Source organism: Colobus angolensis, unplaced genomic scaffold (genome assembly GCF_000951035.1).
Source record: "Colobus angolensis palliatus isolate OR3802 unplaced genomic scaffold, Cang.pa_1.0 Scaffold268, whole genome shotgun sequence".
NCBI lineage: Eukaryota > Metazoa > Chordata > Mammalia > Primates > Cercopithecidae > Colobus > Colobus angolensis.
Genome location: NW_012115910.1, coordinates 3,450,302 through 3,457,943, shown reverse-complemented (window position 1 = coordinate 3,457,943; position 7,642 = coordinate 3,450,302). Strand labels below are relative to the sequence as shown.

The 7,642-nt window shown below is 39.3% G+C and overlaps 1 pseudogene across 1 annotated transcript; it reads left to right on the top strand.

The window, feature by feature from the left end:
- The first annotated feature begins 2,508 nt into the window (after positions 1–2,508).
- Positions 2,509–4,804, top strand: LOC105515686 (annotated as a pseudogene). The gene has a single exon (XR_001002369.1). The product of XR_001002369.1 is annotated as a vacuolar protein sorting-associated protein 33A-like (transcript).
- The last annotated feature ends 2,838 nt before the right edge of the window (positions 4,805–7,642 follow it).

The window sequence follows — 7,642 nt, the reverse complement described above, 5'->3', positions numbered from 1 at the left end:
TATACACTGTAATATTGTTTACTATAGTTATCCTACAGTAATACAGAACATCAGACCTTACTCATTGCATATAACTGTAATTTTGTACCCACTGATCAATCTTTCTCCATCCCCTGCTTCCCCCTACACTCCCAGGTCTCTGGTAACCAGTACTCTACTCTGTACTTCTCTGAGATTAGCTTTTATAGATTCCACAAGTGAGGGAGATCATGTGGTTTTTGTTTTTCTGTGCCTGGTTTATTTCACTTAGCATAATGTTCTCCAGGTTCATTCATGTTGCCACATGTGACAGAATTTTATTCTCTTTTATGGCCGGGTAGTATTCCTTTGTGTATACATAGTGCATTTTCTTTATCCATTTGTCCACTGATGGACAATTAGGTTTACTCCACATCTTGGCTATTGTCAATCGTGCTGTGGTAAATATGAGAGTGCAGACATCTTTTTTCACATACCGATTTCATTTTCTTTAGATAAATGATCAGCAGTGAAACTGTTGAATCGTGTAGTAGTAAATCTATTTTTAATATTTTGAGACATGCTCAGACTGTTTTTTTATAATGGCAGTACTAATTTACATTGCTACCAACAGTGTGTAAGGTTATCCATTTTTCCACATCCTTGCCAATGTTTATTCTTCGTCTTTTTATTTTTATTTTATTTTATCTTTATTACTATTACATTTTTGTTTTTTGAGATGGAATCTTGCTCTGTTGCCCAAGTTGGAGAGCAGTGGCTCCATCTCTGCTCACTGAAACCTCCACCTCCCATGTTCAAGCAATTCTCCTGACTCAGCCTCCTGAGTAACTGGGAGGCATGTGCCACCACATCCAGCTAATTTTCGTATAAATATAGAGATAGGGTTTCACCATATTGGCCAGGTTGGTCTCAAACTCCTGACTTCAAGCAATCTGCCCACATTGGCCTCCCAAAGTTATTTTTTTATCTTTTTAGTAATAACCATTCTAATTGTGGTTTTGATTTTCATTTCTCTAATGATTAGTGATGAATATTTTTTCATGTACCTGTTGGCTCTTTGTATATTTTCTTTTCTTAAATATTTAAAGTTAATTTAACTGATTTTATTTATAATTTTTACAATTTTTAATTTCTGTGGGTACATAGTGGGTATATATATTTATAGGGTATATGGATATGACATATTTTGATACTGGCCTACAATGCATAAATATAAAATGTGTAATAATTACGTTGATATAAAAATATCCCATATACCTTGTAAATATGTGTAATATATAATAATAAATAATAATACATAATATATAATAATCGGGGTAAATTAGATATCCCATTTAGCTTAGTCTGGCTAAAGATTTGTCAATTTTATTTATCTTTTAAAAATCAAACTTTTTATTTCATTGGTCTTTTATGTTGGTTCTTTTTTAAATTTCGTTTATTTCTGTTATGATCTTTATTATTTATTGTTTTCTGCTAATTTTGAATTCGGTTTTCTCTTGCTTGTCAAATTCTTTTAGATGCATATTATGTTGTTTATTTGAAGTTTTTCTTATTTTTTGATGTAGGCACTTATAACTATAGACTTCCCTGTTAGTACTGCTTTTACTGAATCCCATAGATTTTGGTATGTTGTATTTCCATTATTGTTTGTTTCAAGAAATTTTTCTATTTCCTTCTTAATCTTTTCATTGATCCACTAGTCATTCATGAGCATATTATTTAATTTCTATGTGTTTGTGTAGTTTCCAAAATTCCTTTTGTTACTGATTTCTAGTTTCATTCCATTGTGGTCATAGAAGTTACTTGATATTATTTCAATCTTTTTGATGTTTTGAGACTTGCTTTTGAGCCTAACATATGACCTGTCTTTGAGAATGATCTATGTGCTGAGGAGAAGAATGTATAGTTTGCAGCTGTTGGATGAAATGTTCTGTAACTATCTATTAGATCTATTTGGTTTACAGTAAAGCTTACATCCAATGTTTCTTTGTAGATTTGCTGTCTGGAAGATCTGTCTAATGTAGAAATTGGGATATTGAAGTCATCAACTATTATTGTATTAGGATCTATCTCTCTTTTTAGGTCTAATAATATTTGCTTTATATATCTGGGTGCTCCAATGTTGGGTGCATATGTATTTAAATTGTTATATCCTTTTTCTGAATTGACCCTTGTATCATTATATAATGACCTTCTTTGTCTCTTTTCATAGTTTTTGTCTTAAAATCTATTTTTTTATGTAAGTATAGTTACTTCTACTCTTTCTTGGTTTGTATTTGAATGAACTATCTTTTGCCATTCCTTTATTTTCAGTCTACATGTGTCTTTATAGGTAAAGTGTGTTTTTTTGTATTCAACACATTATTGGATCTTGGTTTTTAAATTTATTCAGCCAGTCTATGTCTTTTGAATGGAGAGTTTAGTACACTTACATTCAATGTTATAATTGATAAGGACTTACTGCTGCCATTTTAAAATTTGTTTTCTTCTTGTTTTAAGATCTTTTCTGGCAGGGGGTGGTGGGGCAAGATGGCGGCGCACCTGTCATACCGGTGAGTGAACCTATACGTGCTGCGCCTGGCGGTGTATCGCGAGCTGTGGGAGTTCCTGGACAAGTGCGCAGGAAGCAAGGGAATAGTTTGGGATGAATACCTAACTGGACCCTTTGGCCTGACTGCACAGTATTCACTATTGAAGGGACATGAAGTGGAAAAAATGTTTTTCCACTTAAAGGAAATCGTTTGCTGCAGCTGATGTCAAGAACATTATTATTATTATTATTTTTTGTCAGACCCAGGCTACAGTTGATGGATATAATTGCTGAAAATGTGCTCGGTGAAGATAGACGAGGCCCAACTAGAGATTTTCATATTCTGTTTGTGCCACGCCCTAGCCTGCTGTGTGAACAGCGGTTGAAGGATCTGGGTGTCTTGGGATCCTTTATTCATAGGGAGGAGTACAGCTTAGATCTCATTCCATTCTATGGTAATCTCTTATCCGTGGAATAAGAGGGTACGTTCAAAGAGTGCTACCTGGAGGGCGACCAGATGAGCCTGTACCACGCAGCCAAGGGGCTGATGACCCTGCACGCTCTGTATGGAACGATTCCCCAGATCTTTGGGAAAGGAGAATGCGCTCGGCAAGTGGCCAATATGATGATCAGGATGAAGAGAGAGTTTACAGGAAGCCAGAATTCAATATTTCCTGTTTTTGATAATCTCTTGTTGCTTGATCGGTATGTGGATTTATTAACACCTCTTGCCACTCAGCTGACATGTGAAGGACTCACTGATGAAATTTATGGCATTCAGAACAGTTATGTGAAATTATCTCCAGAGAAATTTGCACTTAAGAAACAGGGCGGTGGTGGTAAGGACCTCCTCACGGAAGCAAAGAAGCTGCAACTGAATTCTGCAGAGGAGCTCTACGCTGAGATCCGAGATAAGAACTTCAACGCGGTGGGCTCTGTGCTCAGCAAGAAAGCAAAGATCATCTCGGCAGCATTCGAGGAAAGACACAATGCTAAGACCATGGGGGAGATCAAGTAGTTTGTTTCCCAGTTGCCCCACATGCAGGCAGCAAGGGGCTCACTTGCAAACCATACCTCAATTGCAGAACTGATCAAAGATGTCACTACTTCTGAAGACTTTTTTGATAAATTAACCGTGGAACAGGAGTTTATGTCTGGAATAGACACTGATAAGGTCAACAATTACATTGAGGATTGTATCGCCCAAAGGCACTCATTGATCAAGGTGTTAAGACCAGTTTGCCTCCAATCCGTGTGTAATAGTGGGTTCAAACAAAAAGTTTTGGATTCATACAAAAGAGAGATTCTCCGACGCACGGCTATGAGCACTTATTGACCTTACACAACCTGAAGAAGGCCGGCCTGCTGAAACCGCAGACGGGGGGCAGAAACAATTACCCAACTATACGGGAAACATTAGCCCTCTGGATAGACGATGTTAAGGAGCAAAACCCCACGGACATATCCTATATGTACAGTGGGTATGCCCCGCTCAATATGCGGCTGGTCCAGCTGCTTTCCCGGCTTGGCTGGTGGAGCATCGATGAGGTCCTCCGCATCCTCCCAGGGCCCCACCTTGAGGAGCGTCAGTCACTGCCTACAGGACTGCAGAAGAAACGTCAACAGGGAGAAAACCGAGTGACTCTGATATTTTTCCTTGGGGGCGTAACCTTTGCTGAAATTGCTGCCATGTGATTTCTCTCCTAGTTGGAAGATGGAGGTACAGAATATGTCATTGCCACCACTAAACTAGTGAACGGAACCAGTTGGATAGAGGCTCTGATGGAAAAACCTTTCTAGGGTGTTCAGAGGAGACTTAACTAGTGTACTGCAGAATAAACTGCCTCTTTGAAGAAGTTGCTGAAAGGAAATAAAACCCCATAGAAGAAACATGGAATACGGAATATATTCTGGGGTCAGCTTCTTAAATTATACTACTGTTGACTGCTTTCTCCTTCTCTTTTGTATTCCTTTTTCTTTTCTTTGAGATGGGGTCTTGCTCTGTCACTCAGACTAGAGTGCAGTGGCATGGTCTCACCTCACTGCAACCTCCGCCTCCTGGGTTCAAGAGATTCTCCTGCCTCTGCCTCCTGAGTAGCTGGGACTACAGGCATGCACCACCACACCTGGCTAATTTTTGTATTTTTAGTAGAGATGGTGTTTCACCATATTGGCCTGGCTGGTCTCGAACTCCTGACCTCAGGAGATACACCCAACGCGGCCTCCTACAGTGCTGGGATTACAGGCCTGAGCCACCGTGCTCAGCCCCTAATCTGCTGAATAAAGAAGAATAAAAGAGAACAAACCTGAAAAAAAAATCTTTTTTTCTTCTTTCCTTCCTTTCTATCTTACTGAAGATAATTTTCCCTGATGGTATAATTTAACTTCTCACTTTTTGTTTTTTTTGTGTACCATTGTAGGTTTTTTGATTTGAGATTACCATGTGGCTTGCAAATACTATCTCATAACCCATTAAGTTGACACCAAGTTAACACTGTTTGCATAAACAAACTAAAAAACAAGCAAAAAAAAAAAAAAAGTAATGAAAACTCTATACCTCAACTTTATCCCACTACTTTTTAACTTTTTCTTGTTTCTCTTTATGTCTTATTTTACTATGTCTTTAAAAATTGTTGTAGTTACTGCTTTTGAGTGGTTCACCTTTTAATCTTCCTACATAAGATAATAGTAGTTTACACATCACACTTACAGTGTTATGATATTCTGTGTTCTTCTGTGTTCTCGCTATTACCAGTGAGTCTTATACCTTCAGATGATTTCTGATAGCTGATTAAGTTTCTTTTCTTTTTGATTGAAGTACTCCCTTTAACATTTCTTGTGGGTCAGGTTCAGTGTCGATGAAATTCTTCAGCTTTTGTTTGCCTAAAATGTCTTCATTTTTCCTTCATGTTTGAAGGATATTTTCACCAGATATACTATTCTAGGGTACAAGGTTTTTGCTTTAGCACTTTAAGTATGTTACGCCACTCTTCTGGTCTGTGAAGTTTCCACTGAAAAGTCTGCTTCTAAACATACTGTAGTTCCATTGAATGTTATTTATTTCCTCTCTCTTGCTGCTTTTAGAATCCTTTTTTATCTTTGGCCTTTGGGAGTTTCATTATAAATGCCTGAGGTAGTCTTCTTTGGCTTAAATCTGCTTAGTGTTCTATAACCTTCTTGTACTTGGATTGATATCTTTCTTTAGGTTTGGAAAGTTCTTTGTTATTATCCCTTTGAATAAACTTTCTACCCCTATCTCTCTCTCTACCTCCTCTTACAGGCCGAAACCTTTTAGATGTGCCCTTTTGAGACTATTTTCTAGACCTTGTAGGTGTCCTTCATTTTATTATTTTTTTATCTCCTCTTATCTGTGTATTTTCTAATAGCCTGTCTTCAAACTCACTAATTCTTTCTTCTGCTTAATCACTTCTGCTTTTAAAAGACTCTGATTTTTAAAGACTCTGCTTTCAAAAGATTTTTCAGTATGCCAGTTGCATTCTTTAACTCTAGAACTTCTGCTTGATTCTTTTTAATTATTCCAATCTCTTTGTTAAATTTATCTGATAGAATTCACAACTCTTTCCCTGTGTTGTCTTGAACTTGTTTGAGTTTCCTCAACATAGCTATTTTGAATTCTCTGTCTGACAATCACATATCTATCTCTCTTTCTTCAACATTGTTTCCCAGTGCCATACTTAGTTCTTTTGGTAAGGTCGTGTTTTCCTGGATGGTAATGATGATTGTTGATATTTGTCAGTGTCTGGGCATTGACGAATTAGGTATTTATTGTAGTCTTCACAGTCTGGGCTTATTTGCACCTGTCCTTGTTTGGAAGGCTCTCCAGGTGTTTGAAAGGACTTGGGTGCTGTGATCTAAGCCATATCTGCATTAAGGGGCACCCAAGACTCAGTCATGCTGTGAATCTTGCAGATTCATAGAGGTACTACATTGGTGATCTTGGATAAGATCCAGAAAATTTTCTGGATTACCGCTCTCTGCCTGTTCTTTTCCTTTACTTTCTCCCAAAGAAATGAAGTCTCTCTTTCTGTGCTGAGCTACCTAGAGCTTGGGGTAAGACGTACAAGAACCCCTGTGGCCACCATCACTGGAATTGCACTGGGTCAGGTTTAAGCCAGCACAGCACTGGGTCTTGCTCAAGGTATGTTAAAATCACTACCTGGCTACCGCCTATGTTTGCTCAAGACCTTGGGGCTCTACAAGATCTTAAGCAGGTGGTAAAGCCAGCCATGTTTGCTTCCTTCCATTTAGGGTTGTAAGTTCCCCCAGGCCCCAGGTGGGTTAGGAGATGCCACCTGGGAGCCAGGTACTAGAGTCAAAAACCTTAGAAATCTACCTTAGAAACCTTAGAATCTAGATTGGCAGAGGCTGAGCTGGCCCTCAAACCATGAGACACAGTCCTTCCCACTCTTTCCTCCCCTTTACACAGGCAAAGGAGCCTCTCCCCATGGCCACCACCACCACAGGCCTAGGAAAAGTACTGTCAGGCTGCCTCTGCTGTTCACTTAAGGCTTAAAATCTCTTCAGTCAGCTTGTGAATGCTGCCAGGCCTGGATTTTATTATTCAGGAATGTGGGCTTCCTTATGGCCCAGGGTAGGTCCAGAAACGTTGTCCAAGAGCCAAGGCCTGGAATCGGGGACCCTAAGAGCCTGCTTGGTACTCTTCTACACTGTGACTGAGCTGGTACCTAAGCTGCAAGACAAAGTCGCCTTTGTTTTCCCTCTCCTTTTCTCAAATAGAAGGAGCCTCTCCTCATAGTCATCACAGTTGTGAATATGCTGGGTCACAACCTAAGCTAGCATGTCTCAGAGTCTCACCCAAGGCCCATAGCACGTACTACCCGGACACTGCTATAGATTACTCAAGGCCCAAGGGCTCTTTAGTCAGAAGGTAATGAATTCACCAGTGCTAAGTCCTTCCCTTCAAGGCAGCAGGTTCCCTTCCAGCCCAGAGTGTGTCTAGAAATGTCATCTGGGAGCTAGAGCCTGGAATGGGGGCTCCATGAATCTGCCTGGTACCCTATCCTCCTGTGGCTTAAATAGTATTCACTTTGCAAAACAAAGTATTCTTTCCTTTCTCCTTTCCTCCCCTCAATCAGAAGGAATGAGCCTCTT